The sequence below is a fragment of the Coturnix japonica genome, chromosome 3, assembly GCF_001577835.2.
Source record: "Coturnix japonica isolate 7356 chromosome 3, Coturnix japonica 2.1, whole genome shotgun sequence".
NCBI lineage: Eukaryota > Metazoa > Chordata > Aves > Galliformes > Phasianidae > Coturnix > Coturnix japonica.
The window spans coordinates 62161465-62180592 of record NC_029518.1 but is presented as its reverse complement, the minus strand read 5'-3'; the positions used below and the strand labels follow the sequence as shown (position 1 = coordinate 62180592).

At 45.0% G+C, this 19128-nt stretch overlaps 1 protein-coding gene across 1 annotated transcript in view; it reads left to right on the top strand.

The window, feature by feature from the left end:
• PRDM1 (PR/SET domain 1) overlaps positions 1-19128 on the top strand; it is a 96703-nt gene that overhangs the window by 55208 nt on the left and 22367 nt on the right. The gene's annotated exons all lie outside the window — the stretch shown is intronic.

Here is a 19128-nt window from a genome sequence, read left to right as displayed (position 1 = left end):
ACTGGATGGCTTGGAGACAAGCATCTGTGAAGACCGGAGCTTGCTAGGAGAGCAGATCTCCAAAGCCTGTATGACCATTGCCTAGTCCTGCATTTCCCCGCACCTTGGGCCTGCAACCTCACTACAAGCGAGGCCAAGCTCTCATCACTGCCAGAAGTGCCAGTCTCTCAAAGAGCAGCATCCCACCAGGATGCTTCGGGCACTTGAGATTTTCCAGAGGCATCTAATCCCTTGTGTAGGTGTCTGTAGTCACCTCAAAGCCACAGCTGAAATTGATGACGTGTTCAGATAGAGAATTAGGATGTCTTGATTCTGTGGTTTAAGCCACTAGACCACACTTTTTCTGAAATATGTAGGAATATTTGCATTTTTATATAAGGAAACTGAGGCACATAGAGGGTACGCAACATGTCAGAAGCCACGCAAGAGACCTGGGGTAGGGCTGAGAGCAGAGCCCAGGTTTCCTGATACTTGCACCTGTGACTTGGTTGCAGCATGCTGTGATGGCACGACAGGAAGGGACAGAGTTAAAATTGAATTTGTTCTGAAAGCAAAGACTCTTCTTGCTTCAGCTGTTGTTTTCAATTATACCCAAAGCAAAGATGAAGTCAGATTCGTTGCTATGTCCCTATAATCTCTTATATATATATAAAAAATATATATATTAACAGTTATGTTTAGCAATGGCTATCACTTTGGCTCCTACCTCAGGAAACTGCTGGCCTTCTGCTAACCACAGATTGGAAGGCTTAAATAAGAGACCACCCATTGAGAATATAATCCCTGTCTGCAGGGGGCACAGAAATTTCTTCACCTCTGGGACGCAGTTTGTAGTTTAAGTAACCAGAACTTGAAACTCCTTGTTTAGTTAGAGCACAGAGTACCAAAAATTAACCTGAACTTAAAAGGGAAGGAGAGTGGTCTTTAGCTGACAATGAAGATGGCCAGTTTGCTTATTGATGCCACCTAGAACACAGAAAATATATAAGAAATTTTAAGGATGCTGATAACAAAAATGTTAGGAAATAGATATTCTTACATCTTCCTCTATTGCAAACACATTGAAAAAAAACTATATAATTCTATCTGTGTTTACTGGCATGTTTTAATAGAATAAAAACGGGGTCAGTAAGTCCTCTGAAAATAGGCTAAAATTCAGGAAGATTGAGAGTTCATTGCTTCCATATTTTGAGCCTATGACTTCCAAAATCAAAGGCCTAGTAATCCTAATGGATTGACTTCCAAAATTCCTTGGATTTGTATTGCTGGACTTGTCTCTCTCCAGGGCTTAGCTGGATCCCTGCAGATAGATTTTTAGGTTTATATGCTGTAATTCCACTTAGTCCAGCTGTAAACTTGTGGTGGCTGAATTAATACATTACAGGGAGGGTTAAAAAAAAAAAAAAGAGTATACCTACAAAACCCTTAGCTTGTATATCAAATCCTGAGGGGGGGAAAACGGGCATTTCAATTAGTTGGTTGTGTGGCCTGATTGAAGAACAGGCCTGTGGCTAACAAAGCTTTGTCTGTAGTATCAGCTTGCTCCTCATCCAACAGGACAAATGGAGTGGTTGGTCATTAACGGGCTAGCCATCGGGTAGGGGTTTTGTTCTTAAATGGGGGCTTTGTCTTATCCCTGCTGTTTAAGCCCTCTCCAAGCACTCCTCACCTGTCATATCTGTCATACATTTAATTCATCACGCTCTCTGGTCAAAAGCTACACTGATAGTATCAAAAGAAGAGGAGGGGGCTTCTTATAACTTTAGCGATCAAAGGAGATTACCAAGCAAATAAGATTTTAATGAAGACGGCAGGTTTGGAAAGGAGAATTTACTGCATTGTGCATCGCTAACACATAAAGGTTGGGCTTATCTGTACAGTGTTTGAGAGTACGGTTCCGAACTGTTACAGAAAGAAGGCTGGATAAATGTTTTGGTGTGTGGTTTTAATTACAATCACAGAGGAATGAGATTGGGGGGGTGGGGTGGGGGAACAGGGGTGGAGTTCCTTTTACTTCACTTTTAAAGGTCATATTTTTAATCTGTAAATATGATAAGCCTAGCAGCCTCCTTAAACATAGCAAGCCTGTTGGAGTGATGACGGATACGTCCACTGATTTTCTACTGAGCTCATATTATGAGGCAAAGGTCCCTGTTAGCTTGGCCCGAGTTTCTGAATGCACATCACAGCACTGTAACAGGCTTGGCCTTGCTGCAGTCACTAAAGAGGCAGGGCAAGCAGACTCTTCCCAGCCCCCAGGTCTGCACACCAGGATATTCTTGTAGGCACACATACTGGGGGATGCCAGCCAGCCCCTCGCTGCCCCACGACAACTCATTCCCCATTATTTCCTATTAAAATGACAGTCTTCCTATGGAGGAAGTATCCAATGGGGGACAGGCCAGGACTGGCCAACAGCTCTTCTGGTTTCTGATAAAGTAAAAACATCCAGTGCTGGATTATCTGTTATTTCCCATTGCTGTTGCAGTAGTCAAGTGCTTAGAGAGCCAGTTTCTCACAGATTCAGTTAGCAGCAAACATGCCTTACTACAAGCATAAAGCTTCAGCAACCAGCCTGTATCCGTACACTGCGTATAGACAAACCTGCACTGTTAGCAGCACAACTGGGCAGCTTTATTTTTGCAATTTTTCCTTGTGATGAAAATAAAGCCTCTGCAGTTGCTGAAGCCTTTGATGAAAGAACAGGTAGCTGTATTATTAGCACGGATGTTAACTTCTTTTATGTAAAGAGTGGGGAAGTGGCTGCCTGGCTTTCTTTAAATTGAATCAGAAACTTGGGGTCCGAGACAGAGGTCAGAAAAACATGTCAGAACTTGTCAGCCTTTATGGTTTTGGGTGGAAAACTCCAATTCTCACTTTCCACTGAGTAAAACTGAGAGCTGATCATTTGTGTGGTTTTCAGCCTGGGTATGTACGATGAATTACTTATTTATAAGTGATAAAGTATAGGGAGGTTTCTACAGCTGAGAAGTTTTATGTTCAGTGAGGAGATGGGTCTCAGCACCCTTCCGACATGGGAGTTATTTTCTTGGTTTTTTTTTTCAGTTGAGGCCGTCATTCATCCCTCCAATTTGCTTTTCTGTAGCCCTTAGGATTTGCTGATATGCAAGGCACAGTGTACCAGTTTCACTGAGAGAGAGATGAAAAATCACATGTCGTCATCTGGCAACATGAATCTAACTGAAACAGAGTTGAACCCAGATGTATTCACTAGCAAGGACAGGGTGAAGATAGAGTCAGCATCCTGACGATAAATAAGGATAAAACCCAGGTTTGGCTGTATGCAGTGTATGGATATTGGCCAGCTGCTGAGGTGTGCTGCTTTATGCTTGCAGTGCGGCGTCCATTCAGTGCCTGAACCTTACTTTGAGTAAGCGTGCTGGCAAATGGCTTCTAAACTGATTTACTTGAAACAATAGTGATAAAACTCAGATGTGAATAGGGCCCGTATTTAAATAATACCATCAGCAGACAGCAGGCTCAGCTCTGCTCCAGCCGGGCAATCCCCAATTCTCACTAGCTGGGGAAAACACTAGGAGTGCCACTGGGAAACTGGGAGCAGAGTTCTGCCAGACTGCCCTGTAAATGCGGCTGCTCTGCATAGAAGACTGAAACATTTCAGTTTATGGTTGGTTCATGGACCTCTGTGCTATTATTCAGCTGCAAACTGCCCCCTCTCATCCATTTATCTCTCATAGTAGATTGTAGGGGACGAAGGCTGTCTTATAATATCGTTTTTCCTTTCACAAATGAGAAGCTCTGGGAAGTTACGTAGGTTACTCGAGGTATGGACCGTCCGTCTTGACTAATGCGTTCTGATTAGAGATCTTAAGAGGTATTTGCAGAACCGAAGCACTTATGTGAAGAAGTGTTTTTTAACATAACGTAAGTCCGCATGACAGCATATAAAAGTCAAATGACAGCGCAATTCACGGGTTATTGTTACAAAACTAACTTTTCAAATGAGTTCCCGAAATACCCTGTGGTTGGGAGTTTCACTTGAGGAATTTACTCTCGAGCCACTTTCTCCAAGTATTAAATCTGTCGACAGAAGAACTTCAGAAACTTGTTTCATATCACTCCGTACCCGAATAGGGGGAGAAATAAATAAATAAATAAATTACTCTACCTTTTGAAACGGGGCATCAGTTTTCTTCAAAAGCCACCGTGCCAACACTTAGCAGTGCAATGCGTCGCCTGCTCTTGCAGCTCATACTTTATTCTCTGCATCAAAGCTTTGAGGTGGGGGGGGGGGGGAGGAGGAAAAACAGAGAGTGAGAGAGCGAAAGAGACAAGCTCTTCAGAGCCTCTAATGACGCGTGCCAAACACGTGGAAGGTAAATCCCCTAATTCAGGCTATTCTTTCAGCATTCCCTGGCGGGTGGCCAAGCTAAATATTTCTGCCGGATAAAAAAAAAAAAATGCACCCTTGCATGCAGCACTTTCTTAGCAGGGTGGCTCTCGGGCTTTGGTGGAGGGGGCTTCTCCTAGGGAAAGCCAACATGTGTGTTCTCTTATCTATTTATTTATTTTATTAAAAAGGAACTTTATGGACTGTGATTGGATTAACTTAGCGAACCCGGGAGGAAGAGGAAAAACAAACCGGGAAGCTGGTTTAGCACCCCCACCTTTTTGTCATCTTCTTTTGGGATTTCCTGGCTAGCTGCCACCTTGAGCCTGTTGAATGTTCTTTAGATCAATCAATTAAAAAGGCTTTAATATTTGGGTGATTGGAACGCAACATATGGGCTGCTGGTGCGGATGTCATGTGGTGCGTGTAGTTAATTGAAATGATTAATAGAGGTGTTAGTTTCTTCAGGACTAATTGAAGAAAGAATATAATTGGAAGCATCGGCTAGCCATTATTGTTGGCTTTTTTTTTTTTTTTAATGTATTGTGTCTCTTAGACACTTTTAAGTGTTTATAAGCATCCAAATAGATTTTGTTTAGATCTTTCCAGCATGGTGATTGACAAAATCACATTTACTGTATATCCAAAAGTCAAACTTGTTTTTATGCAAATTAATCTGAAAATATATATATATATATATATATATATTTCCACTTGCCTTGTCTGTTTCAGTAACCACCACATACTCTGAATTTCTGGTACCTGTTTGTCTTTAAACCAATTTACCCTGCCCCCTTGTTATCTGTATGTTTACACCATCCATCCTCAGGAACCGACTGGGAGTCTCTGAAGGGCTGCTAGCTCACTCCTCTCTCTGCAAGGAGTTGTGCTGATTTACATTTTTTTCTGGTGTCCCAGCACACTGCAGATGTCCCAGGTCTTTGGGGAAAATCGCATCTAGATTGTACTGCCCCACACCTACTCAGCCTGACCGTACTTCAAAGGGATACAGTTCTTCTGGCTTGAATTGTCAGAAGGAGACATTCAATGAGAGAAATTCAGGGATTTAGTTGCAGTTGGATCTTTTGGTCTCTCCACCTTCTTTAAGAACAGTACATGCCATTTCTCCAATAATAACAGTCTGTGAATTTTTACTAAAATTCTTAAGTGAGTGTGAAGTACAAAACCAAAGCCATGAATTGGCTGTAGAGGACATCTGGCAGTAGGGTGAGGGTACAAAGCTTGTGAGAAGTGCGTCTTCTGAAAGTCACCCCACCAAAAGAGCAGATCTCAGGTTAGAAATAGGGAAACTGAGAAAACATGAAAATCTCTTGTCTGTAGTCAGCAAACAGGGGCTGGGCAGCACAGCACTGTGCTCACTGTCCTGCTGTGGTTGTCAGTGCTGTGGGAAGCCTTCACCTGCAGATTTCTTAAGACTGAGGATCACACCCAACTAACATATGAATCTGGTAGAGGGTAAGTGGTTGCCTTTGGGGAAAGAAAATCAGGCAAGCTGTGTTGGAGATATAACCAAAAGGTTAAGTCGGTTCCAACTGGGAGAACAGTGAAGCTACATTCTGAAGCATGGTATTTTCACGTTAGCCTTCTTGTTGCCTGCTTTTACTATTGGGAGAAAAACTTATACATCATTGTAATGTTTTGGGACAAAAGTGTCTTTTTGGAAAGCACGTATCAGTTTTTCTCTGTTGTTTCCTTTCCACGCATGGTGCTGCTCTGTGTAATTGTGCATCTTTTTCAGTATTCAGAAAGTTTATTCTGCAACCCAGAATAGATTGAACAGAGAGGTGATAGATAAGTGTAGAGGGGTTTGTTGTTGGCGTAGAGGAATAGAGTATAGGATGGTTTTAATATTTCAGAGTCTTCCCACACAGATTTCCAGCAAGGCTTTGAAGGCAACTGTGTGTCTGCAAAGGCTTTGAGCCTCCCCGGAAGATGTGGCCTGCCTTGTGTACAGATCTGAGCAGAGCGTTTGTAGAAAGGAAGTGGCTGTCCTGTACTGGGGGCTGAGAGGAAGGGAAGGCATTAGGTCTGATTGCAAGCTTCTCTTTCTCCCTGTTGCCTGATTTGTGTGTGCGTAGTGCTGGTAATTCTAAATGAGGAGTATGCCAGGGCAGGTTGGTGTAAATTAATATTTCATTAACTGATTTCAGTAATTCGTACATTTTCTCGTTGTTATTTGGTGATGGTTTTATTATAGCAGACTACTGCAATTGGATAGTCCCTTACATATTTTTCTAATCTTAACAGTAATGAAAAATAGTAGCGCCAGCATTTTTATTGGCCTATTGCTCTTTAGGATTTAGTACATGAGAATAGGCACTCTGTAAACTTGTTGGAGCTGAAGCATCCTGTCTCACTTGATGAAATCTTGTCATTTTTCATAACTGATACAATTCTGGTGCATTTGGTGTGGGACACTGAAAGAGTAATGCAGCCAAGGAGATAGGATTGAAAGCTTTGCACTTGCTTTATATGTGATTTTTGTGTTATGTTTTCTTTAAATCACAGAGGACGATTTTCCCTAAAATGAATCTCGGGCAATTAATGTCTAATGTAAGTAGGGCTGGTAGCATCACCTGTTGCTAAGACAGAATGATCATTTGCATTAGGAGACCCTACTGCTTTTAGGTGTTCATAAATCTACTAAATTCTGAACGTGTGTTTCAGTTATTTCTTACATGGTACTTGCTATGTATTTCTCCCTGGAACCTATTCTGTCATCTCCAAGAACTTGTCCATCTCCAAGAACTTGTCCATCTCCATCTCTGACTTCAGTTCCCAGACCCCAGAGAATTGCTTTTGAGGTCAAAGCCACCCCAGACGACCATCAGGCCAGCACCACAGGGCTGCTGGAGGGCATTGTGGCTTTCTTCAGAGCATGAATGCAGTTGCATCTGGGACTGAATGCCTGAACTGAGAGTGAGTGTTTGGTGCTTGCTTACTGCAACCTGTTCTGAGGCCAGAGAATCACAAAAAGGAGCAGTTTTAGAAGTGTGTGGCCAGGTGTTGAATCTGGAGGGGATTATGAAGGAGGAGCGGCTGTGCCTAGAGATCCACAGTGTCAGGAAGGAGGGAAACTGAGAGTAAGGTTGGTAAAGGACTGAGGGATTTATCTTTATAGGTTATTGTGGACGAAGACGAGCAAGCTTGGTGTTAAAAGCGGGTGGGATGTAAGCCAACTCTGATCCAAAAGCTGCCTGACTGCATTAGCACAGTGCTAAGCCCAAGCTAATATATCCGGCTTCTCACCAGGGCTTATTAGCTCGGGCTCAGTGCCATACTAACATAGTCACACGACTTCCAGTTGGCTGGACACCATGTCTGCTTCAAGTGTGAATGGTGATCAGCTCTGCATGTCTGCTGAGTAGCACTAGGATGGGCCTGGAGACCTGCCTGCACCTTGGTGTTGCTCAGATGCTGCAGACCAGGCCTGCTGAGCAGCAGGAGGGCAGGTGGGTTTGGGGAATGCAACCCATTCTCATGGAGCAGGGGGAAAAAGGAGTGCTACTGAGCAATCAGGAGAAGATGAAACCTGGTGGGATGACCCAACACAAGGAGTCTGGGAGAGGGAGATAGGAGTGGCTGGAAAGGGAAAAGATGCAGGAGTGGATGGGAAGAGAAAATGAGAACTGCCCAGGGAGGTGGTGGAGTCTCCTTCTCTGGAGATATTCAAGACCCGACTGGATGCCTACCTGTGCGACATGGTGTAGGGAGCCTGCTTTGGCAGGGGGGTTGGACTCAATGATCTCTAGAGGTCCCTTCCAACCCCTACAATTCCTTGATTCTGTGACTTGCTGGGCAAGGAGTCTGGTCAAAAGTCTGTGCTGAGATATGGAAGATGGGATGAGATAGGAAGAGAAAAAGGGAGGAACAAATTCAACACCGAGCCTGGAATGCAGCCAACATTCCTGAAACAAGTTATATCTCTGCTTCCAGCAAGTCACCCAGGGAAACCCACCAGCAAAGTGACCTGTCCCAGTGCCAGTGCCAACCTTGCCAGAAAAAATGAAGCATAGAATTGCTCAGATGGCTCTGCTAGCTGCCTTGGCAGAGCTCTGTCCATGGCAGATGAGTATCCCAACTCCTCTGATGATCTACATAGGTGTCAGTGTGATGCCAGGCCACAGGTTCTCCAGTTTTGCTATTTGCAGTTTTAAAAATCAGGATACTGTAGAAAAAAAAATGTGGAAAAAATTACTTCAACTCCAAGCTCCAGTTCTCCAGAGTTTAGGTTGCTTGCCTAACCTCGCTTTGATCTTCTTATGCGTTATGATGCAGTTTTTAATTACTCATTTAATTACTTTTTTTGCCAGTTACTTGCCTCATTCAAGTATCAGACAGGCTTGCTGGGGGAGGTGAATTGGGATGTTGTAATAAAATGTTGTCTATAAGACACCTCTTGCCCCCATTTCCTTTGTTGTGACATAAAGAGGTAAAGTGGCAGCTGCAGGAAGAAATGTTGCTCTTCCCCAGGGCAGAGGACCTCTACTCTGAGGAGCTCAGTTCTATTTCTGCCCATGATTCTGAGTAAGATCCATGGCAGTTCAGTTCCACAAAATGTTTTGCATGCGGTCATCAGTGTTGATGTTTCCTGGGTGCTTCATTCAAAGCCCTGCAAATCAAGAGCCATCACAGACGGCAGTAGGAAAAACACTTAGAACCAAGAAAATAATCCAGTGCTGAGAAATCAGCTGCTGCATCCCCAAATTAATGTATACTTCTGATATCAAAGCCATCATGTCTCCATTCCTCTTCCACCAAGTGGCAATAGCAATAATTCCTTCATCTCTATATGGAGGAGAGACTGTGAAAATCATTTGTCGTTATGTGATATTTGTGAGGCATTTGGAGAGTGCCATTGTGAAGAGCAAACTGGAAAAATACAAAGCTACATTGGTCAGTTTGCCTTCCAGTCAAATGGTCTGTAGTAAAAGTCTGTAGTGAAAGGAAGGCACTGGGCCTTTCTAGGAGGATGAGGAGAGAAATCAGTACCCTTGTACCTAAGGACTGAATGAGGAGGAGATCTAGTGGGAAAAAGAAGATAGTGCTTCCTACGTGAGGAGGGCAGAGCGACACATCTGTTTGTAACTCTCCACCCAGTATCTCCTAACACTGGAAAGGACTTACACCAGAAAATCCTCCATTTTCTATAGTTTTGGAGTATTTGTCCTGCTGTGCAAAACATGCCATCTGAGTGAAGCTGTCGTCTTGCGAGGCGGAAGGCTCGCGTTGGGTTTTTATAGAACCTTGACTCAGCTTCAGGGAAGGAGGAATGAAGAAGCAGAAGAGCAAACTGGCAGCTGAAACCCTCCTTTCCCTGTGTTTGAGCAATCTGTGCTCTTATGAAACCTTTTGAAATCTCAGTTGCTGATGTCTTTCTGACCCCCAAAATTATTCTTGTGCAAATGTTGACACCCAGCAGAGATGAAATCACTGACTTAGGAAAACACATTCAGCTTATCAGAAGCTGCAGGATTCCAGCAATGTACTGGCAACACCGGCCTTTCTTTTTTTCCTTTCCTTTTAAATGTTTGCAGTTAGTAGACAGGTGGCATTCTGAATTGGGCTGTTCATATCTGAGGGAGCAGAGCAGTTTTTCAGTTCATGTCACATACCAAATGGTTTTGTGTTCTGATCTCCTACTTGTGAATTTTCTGCGAGCTTATGATTTTGCTCTGTTTACTAATTTTATGCTGACAGCTTTAATTACAAGCTCATGTAGTGTATAAGCAGAACAAGGACTAGATATGACCTAGAAGTGGGTCTCAGTGCAAGCAGGCACGTTTTTTCAACTGAATGCAGGCTTCCTGTAAATCTTCTGTGTGGTTTGGACCTGTAGCTCACCAAAATCAAAGGACATCGAAACTTCTTCACTGACCACATTTTCATCCAGTCCTTTATTGTTGATTTCTTGCTGTTTTTGACACCAAATTTCTTTGTGTTGATTGCTGGAGGAAAGTGAACTGAATGTGGGTGGGGAAAACAAAAAAACAAACATCTAAAGAACATCTAAAAGCTTTGTCTTCCAGTGCCATGCCATTAAACAACAGGTAGGGAAAAATTGCAGCTATTACAAACTATTGATTCCTGGACACGTGTAAAGCCAGGAGATGCCTTTAAACTTCATTTTATATCTTAGATTTTTAGGGCTAGTAGGTAATTCCAATAAGAAAGACCTGTTTATATGGAGTTGAGGTACCGCTGTGCAGAAGGAGGGGGCAGCCCTCTCATACACCAGCAAAAACCCACAATAGTCCCCTTGGTCCTATTTGGAGTTCTGCTGTTCAGAGTTTGGGTTTTTGCTTTTTAAATCAAAGGCGTGGCTGAATGTTCATTATCCTTATGATAAAAGCTGTAAAAATAGGTGCGAAACAGCTCTTGTGCAATGTTGTAATTTACCTTTATTTTAAACTGGCTTACACATCTTAATACATTATGACAATCAGAATTATCAGGCCACCAGGCGGAGAGGAGTTTGTTTTGTTAATTGCTCTTGTTAAGCCTAATTACGGAACGGGGTGGAGTGGATGTGAGGGGAGGGAGGGAATTCTCAAATCCTCGGAGCGGTTCCAGGCAGTGCGTGTTGGGGAGTGAGGGCGCGGGTGTGTGCTGTGTGTGCAAGGGTGTGCAGCGCTGTTGTGCGCAGCGCCAGGCGGATGGCAGGCTTTGCCTTGGACTAACATCCCAAGATGCATGAGCTGGAGGTGGGGAGCCCGCTCTGTGGGGACACATGAAGGTACAGCTAAACAAAGAAGTGGGCTGTGTTCTCCTTTGTGAACTAACTCCCTTCTTTTCTCTCTCTCTCTCTTTTTTATTATTATTTTTTCTTTTTTCCTAATTATTTTTAACAACGTATACTGCTTACTTTACTGTTGGTTTTTTTGAGTTTCCTGCTTGGTTGAATGTCAGATTGATCTGTTGCTGTGACATGCCATTCTCTGATGTTACGGGCTTGCAGGCACGAGGTTGGCATACACAGCCATGGGTCAGTACCCTGCCTCTGAACCCTTTTCCCTTTTCCCTGCGACTGAGGGAGAGACAAGCCACCCCAAAACGGTGTTGTTTCGACTTCTCAGTGGAGAGCATGCACCTGCAGAGCTCTTCTGCCTGGCAGGACTGGGATTTGTCTGCATGCCCCACATTGCGCTGCCTGCCCGTCGGCATCCTCGGGAGCTTGCTGTCCAGCAGTTTCTGTTCAGGCAGCTTTTGAGCAAGCAAAATGTAAAACCAAGGCTGATATAAGAAATCTGTGATCTTCTCTGGGGTATGTTACCTGACTTGTTTTCTGCCAAGGTGGTTTTATTGTTTTGGCTACTGGGCGGAGGGAGGAGACTAGCAGAGCAGAGGAGTCACGCTTTTGTTTTGTTTAATTATAATGTATGCTTTTAATAAAACCTTTTAGCGCCATGAATTAAATGGCACTGCAGCCCCGCACAAGAAGAAAAATGCTACTGCTGTCGTGGTTGACAGCTGAGTGGTGAGGTGGCCGGCCAGGGCTGAGCCTCGGGAGCCTTTCTGTGCTGCCTGCAGATACTGCTGCTTAAATGTGTTTACTTTTTCTGTAGTATTTATACTAGTTAATGTGTCGCACTAGATAAATCTACTTCCTGAGTCCATCTTTCAGCTCGCTCTCTCCCCTTCCAATTGACAAATGGTTTGAGTTTGACACCATTTTATCAGTTGAGCCCCTGCTGGGTGCTGCATGCCTGCTTGGTTTTGCTTTATCGTGAAAAGTGAATTATCTGCAATATTTTGTTACCGTCTAACTAGCAGTTGGCAGGCTTTCCTATAGGGACTGATTTGGGTTTCGGCAAGGGGAGGCTGTTGTCTTTCTCTGCAAAGCCCCGTTGTTGCTCTCTGGGAAAACAAAAGATCCTGGAGCTTTCTGAACCGCAATCTGCCACTGTCCCACTTTCAAGGAGGTGTTTTGTTTGTTGCGGCAGCTTCCTATCTTAAAATGATAAATCAAGAGAACACGTGCACTGCTTTAAACCCTTGTCTCCAGGGCTTTATGTTTGCTTAGGGTAAAACGCATAATTTTGTGGTAGCCTCTGGTGAGATCTAAACTTCGTTTAAAGGTTACAAAGCAAAAGGAAAAGCATCGACAGCTTTAGCTGGGGTAGTCTGATGGAGAATAGCTGTCAGGAGAAGAACTCTACTGACTTACCTCAAGTGGGTTTCAAATGCATTAGGGATTCATCAATATTAATAGTAGAATCAACATTTCCTGCATTCGTTTGGCATCTTCCATGCTCTTTTTTTCTTCTTCTTCTTTTTTTTTTTTTTTTTTTAAGAGCAACTTAGAGTGCAGTTTTAACACTTACTAAAGTTAATACAAGGGTGATAAGCTAAAGTTAAACAGAAGGAGACCCCTGAGTGTGTGGGGTCGGTCTCTAGGAGTCCTGGAATTTGGTGCTGTGCTTCAGAGACAGATTGTGCTGAACTCCTGGGTGAGGCTTCCGGGGCAGTTTGCAAAACGGGTCCGCTGGGTCCAGTTCTAACCAGAATCAGTAAGGGTGAGAATCCAGTTCTGGGGGAGGTGACTGGGGTTGCTATCAAGAAAGGGGTTCATAACCACATAGATTTGGGATTCTGTGATTCTGTGATTTCTAACTTGACACAGTAGCAGCTTGTTCCTGTGTTCAGGGGTTAAAAAAGAAAAAGCAAATCTGTTCTTCTGCCTCAAAACTTCTTGTAATGGATCAGTATGAAAAATATGTAAATCTGAGGTTATTTCTATTTGTCCTCTATCTTTTAAGACTAGTGATGATCCTTTAAAAAACAGAGAAAGGAAATTCAAGAAGAACACCAAATACCTTTGAGACACAGGGTAAAAAACCCAGAGCATTGCCAGTACCCGGAGTGAACACATACTGGCAATGATCATTTTCCAGTGTCCTGGACAGCACATCCCTGTGCGACCCACTGAGCCCTTTAATTCAGGTGAACTCGCAGTGAAGGGGCTGGCTTTTTATAGAAAGCACAGCTAAGAACTGCAGCCTGTCGAGCGTCAAAGGAAGAGTTTAAGTCTGCACAGAGAGCCCAGTCTGGCAAAACTGGTGATGCAGCAGCTACACATAGAGCAGCACAGGAGTTTGGCAGCTCTTAGTGACAGGGCGATCGGGATCGTCAGTGTGCGTCTGCTCTACTTGTTGATCCTAATGAAAAGTACAGTTTAATCACTGGTGTGCCAAATTGAGCATGATTAGCTGTTATTGCAGATTAGTGCATTGTCTGGGGCTCCAGAATTATCGATCCGGGTGCTGTGTGCCGATGTTTTCCGTGCCCTCTTCCGTAACCTCTTCTTAATGCCTCGGGGAGGGAGGCAGGGAAGGAGAGGAGGAGGAGAGAAGTCCAGATGGGAAGAAAACAGGTCCTGAAAAGACCACATAGGAAGTAGGTCAGGTACTCTGGAGATTAAAGAAGCATGCTTCATCCCTGGACGCAGGAGGCAGGGACAAGTAGCATACAATTACGAGGAATTAGAACGGCAACAAGTAGTGCAGATTTATCAGCTTTAATTGTCTATTGTCAGGACAGAGCCCTTCTTGTAGATCAGGCGCTGCCAATGCTTTAATACCTCTAATGGACTCTCTATTGTGGGATTATCTCTCCTAAGGACAATGTCTTTCTTTTAAACTAGTTGTTTGGGGTGAGCAACGAAAAAAAAAAAAGAGAGCGAGGCGACAGGAGCTGCAGCTCTAGGTTTTCCCTTTGGCTTGTCCCATTCTGCAGGAAGCGGCTGGCAGCCCATTGCTGCTCTTCTGTCAGCAGCTCTATTCCTGCAGGGGAGCCCAGAGACACCTATTGAACATTAACCCCCTTCGCTCCACCTTCCAGCCAGCTCCTCCAAGAACAATAGGTGCTCGATAAAGAGCAGATAAGCAAGGACACAGGGCTTAAGGAATCTCTTGACTATCTTTATTTTAAAAGCTTTCCTGGGTTTTGCAAAGTAAACATTACAACATTTAAAGAAGGATAAGGTGTCAACTGTTTAATGAGAAGTTGTGTTTAATAGCAGAGGAATTCTTCCCTCCCCCACACAACACACAGGTATGAAAAGACTGTTATTTCACCACTCTGGGGTAGGGAAGGTGGAGAAGTGACAACTGTACTCTCAGCAGATTAAAGTGCGGTCGCTCGGCCCGCCCCAGCCCAATTCCCTAACCAGCTCCAACCTCACACTCGCTCTGTCGAATCCTTCCGTCCCAGATGTGTGGCAGCAGCATTGCTGGGTCTGTGATAATCTGTGGGTAAATATTTTCATTTCCAACACACGCACTCCGTCATGGTGCTGAGCTGTTGTTTTTGTTAATCTGTTTTGCAATGCGCTCGGTGGCCAGTCCTTTGTCTGAGAGGTGGCGAGGTTCCACCCATGGATCACAGTCTCCTGCTGTGTGCACCAGCCCCTCGCCATCAGCAGCCTGGGGAGCTTTCAGATGAAACCAGAACAGGGCTGGGGCAGAATCTGAGGCTGCACTGTGGTTCACATCACTGTCATTTGCCCAGGAGGTTGAGGAGAGGATACCCCAAAAAGTGTCACGAGGTTTAGAAAGAGGCATGCAAGTTGAATTCATGCAATTCCTTCTGAGCTGGCTTTGGTATTTCACATTGCCCTGCAGTAGGTGTTTGAAATATTCATAGGAGTGAAATTTCTAATACATACATGTATGTGTGTACGTATACCATCACATCCCTCCTCCATAACAATCTGGAAATCAGACTATCTTAAAGGAAAATTTCCCCATATACACATTCTTTTTCAAGCTTGTGCTCTGCTTACCACGAAAACTAGAAAGTGGTTGGAATGGGCTGGGTGCTTTCATTCATTTTCCACAGACTTGGTTGCTACAGGCAGAACATTGAAAAAGCTGCATGTGGGATGTGGAATGTAGATTTTTGTGCTCAGGTTTGCTTGCCCAGGATAAATTTGAGTTGGCAGAAACATGCAAAGACAACACAAGGGTTGTTGCGTAGGGTCCTGGCTATCATCCCTACCTCTCCAAGGTCCACCCTTTCTGAAAGTGCGATGGAAAGGCAAGAGGGGATCTTCTGTGGTCCTTCTCATAAGGAACAGGGAGATGGTTCCTTCCACGTAGTCTGTTCTCCTCCATCAGACCCAAAGTCTGTTGCTTTCTCCTACTCTGAACAAAAAAAGCCCAGTACACCAAGAAGTGTGATGACAAATCTGACGCTGCTGTTGCAGCTTTCTCAATACCTTCAGCCAAGCTTGCCTCCTGGGAAACAAGAGCGAGTGTCTTCACACTGTTATATCTCTGCTGCTGGGCTGCACTCACAGCAAAGAGAAGCTGAGCTTCTCACGGTGACTTCTCACTCTCCCAGCAGCATGCCCAGACAGCCATTTCCTCAAACTCGAGGAACTAAACATGCTTCTGTGTGCTGCATGACTGTATTGGGTTTTTTTGTTGTCGTTGTTTTTCTATTGGAAGACGGTTGTTTGGGCTTATTCAGAGTCATCTGAGCAGCGTTTTAATAAGACCTTGATGGAAACAAAAAGGGAAATTTCGTTTGGTTTTTCTTCTTCTCTTTTTAGGGAAAATTTCCTTAGAAGATCAAAGAACATCAGAATCTAAGGAGCCATCAAGGCCTGCACTAGAGTGCAGCCAAAAGGTCTCCTCTTGCTGTTGTGCATCAGAGACCAAAATAAACGTACAGGCATTTGGAACTGCTGGGAGGCAGTGGCCAGGGTGCTCTGTAATTAAAGGCAGTCCCTGAGAGCTGCACGCATTACTGTAAAAGCCTCCTGGCTACAACATACACTGCCCCAAATGCCCTTGCAAAAACCTTCATGTAGATTCAAGTGAGATTTTAATTTCTCTCCTTATACGCAGTCCCGTGCTGGAGTAGTCCGGGGCACTGAAAGCCTCAGAGATCATATCTGGAGCCCATAGGCTGTGTTTCAGAAAGGTCAGGCCAGTGTGTGGGCAGCAGGCTTTAGCTCACCCTGTCACTCAGCCACCAGAGCATGCCCTCACTCTGGCACCGGGCACATTCTCAGAAGCACAGCCCTGAAACTTGAATGCATCTCAGCAGAACTTGAAGGAAGCTCTCCTTCAAGTGCTGCCTCTTTTAGAAGCGCAGCTCCATCGTGTACCTTCTCTGAGCAGTGACCACAACTGGTCCCCAAATGTTTACTAGCACCAGGATGCCTACATACAGGAAGTGGGGAAGGGGGTGGGTCTGGTCGTGGCTCTTGATGTGGTCAATCCAGAACTGACCTTCTTTGGGTAAGGGGATGGGGAGGATGTGAAAATGAGACTGCGCTTTAATCTCTCGTGTGCATTTTATCTCCCCTCCGACTTTCTGAAGAAGTTTCGTAGGCTCGAGGTGGCTCCCTGCCCTCCTCCTTCCCCCGACGCTTCCCGCTCTGCTGGGGAGAGCGACAGCAGCTGAGCCCAGGCCTCCGCTTGTTGTTGAGCTGAGGTGGTGATAGCATCAAAGGAAATGGATGGGGATTTCTGAGATCAGAGCCGCTAGGGCCATTCATGATTTGTTGCCAGGCTGAAAGCTGCTGCAGAGAGAGCTGCCTAAGAAATGCTGATTAATACGGTAATTGAGGTTTTCTATGAGCGAGAAGGAAAAAATGAAAATATGACTAAAAATGTTCTTTTCTGAAATGAACAACATTTTGAAATTGCACATTCCAGACAATAGCGGCTACTGGTATGAAAGATTTTTATAAAAGAGCAGACAGCTGCCGGTTGAGCAGGGCATCTTTTTATGTTTCTCTATTAAAGAGGAAGGTCAGAAGGTCAATCTGTATTTCTTTAATAGCAGAGCTTCCTTTATGATCTGGCTTCAGCACGCATTCTTTACAATTTGTTCTCTCTCTCCTTGATAAACTTGCTTTCATTTGGGATCGGGCAGTGCTGTGTGCCAGGGAGATCCCTTCCCCTCTGCAGCACCGGGGGCTGATTTGGGGCCAATTTCAGTGTGCGCTGGTTATTGGCAGCTTGTGTGCTCAGTGGGCTGCCCTCGCTTTCGTGGGCTCTGGTAGAGCTCTTGTGGCATTGACATACTCACATCATCCCAGAGAATGTGTCACTTCATCTCACCTGATCTGTCCTCTGCCTCTTTTCCTTCCTTGAAGGAGGGATTTGCTCTTCTCCAGCTTTCCTTCACATTAAGATCTGCCCCTGAAGGAGACGCACCAACCCTATTTTGCCCTCCTCTTTTTTTTTCCTGTCACTCTAACAGGGAAGTGAAAAGCTCTGAAGCAGCTGCCTCTCAAAGTGAGACTATTTTTTGGTAAAATAATCACCTTCAGTATGACTACATTGTTTTTCTGCTCTATGCGGTGTGACTCAGCATCAGTTAATTAACCCAATCAAGTAGGCCGGATTTCTCTCCTTTAATGAGTGTCTCTTCCTCCTTCACAGCCTTCCTAGCCCTCATTTTGTCTCTGCCTGGTTGCTACCTCACGCAGCCAATGCCACCCGCACCCCTCAGCCCAGCATGGGAGCCACCTCCAGCAGAGTCCCTCAGGGTGATGGTGGCAGCAGGATGCCACTCGTAGGCAGCTGCCCCACTTCTGCCTGCAGCCGTGAGCCCTCATTGCCAGAGCACATGAAGGTCTTTGCACAGATGTACTATTCTCAGCACTGCAGGCCAAAAGTGGCAAAGTAATCCTCCTCACTGTGCTTTATCGGCGAGGAGGAACGGGCGGAGGGAAAGGGCTGGGTGTGCACCTGCCAGAGAGGCAGCACTGGGGCAGCAGCGAGAAAGGTGTTGGAGATAGGAGGTGAGAAGATTTGCCTCAGCCCATGCCCGTGATGGGCTGAGCATAGCTATAAATGGAGCCATGCATCATTGTTCCTCTGAGCTGGAGGATTCCTTGCTGTGGGGACAGGACCACTGGAGGAAGTAAGGCATCTGGCTGTTTTGCAATGAGAAGCAGGAATGCTCTTAATAATAAACAAACAGGACATTGTATGCCATCATCACAGGATGTCCTTCCTTTAGCCAGCACATTGGCTTGGGTCGGGGGAAGAAATTGGGCTTGGGGTCTGCTAATGACTATTGCAACTCTCTTCCCACCATGATCACTTTCATATTACCCAGCACAAGGACCAGTGTTCATTTGTTTATTATTATTATTATTATTTTAACGCTGCAAAAGAGATGTCAAGTTTTGAAGTGCTGTCTGCTATGTGTTTCCCTCCTGCACTTCTCTGTCGTTTTATGAGGAGGGGCTTTATTTAAAGGGAGAAACTGAGTTGATTTTCCTCATTCTTTTTACAAACCATTAGAGAGAGACCCCGTGTAGGACTAAAACCAAAATAACAAGACTCCTGGACGGAGCTTATCAAACTGCTGTAATCACTGAGATTTGGAAGTAGGGGCTTTAAATCAGGGCTGTAATTCGGTACCCTGGAAGTTATTTTTCCTTCTAATTTTCATAGCATCCTAACCACTTAAATCGGCGGGGGGCGGGGGGTGGGGGGGGAAGGCGAGGTTGGAAACCTAGACCTTTGGCGCTCTGAGCTACAGGCAGCGTTAAAACAAAACAAAGCAAACACGCATTTCGTGTAAAGGGGGAGGGGGGGGTGTTAGCAGAGCGCGGCGTTCTCCCGTCCTCCCGGAGGTGCCCCCGTGGGGCTGTACCCACGGCCGGGGCAGGCGGTGCCCGCTCCGGGGAAGAGCAGAACGAACCAGAAACCAAATGAAAGAAGCAAAGTTCCCTCGCGTTGCTTGACGGCCGGGGCCGCCGGGGC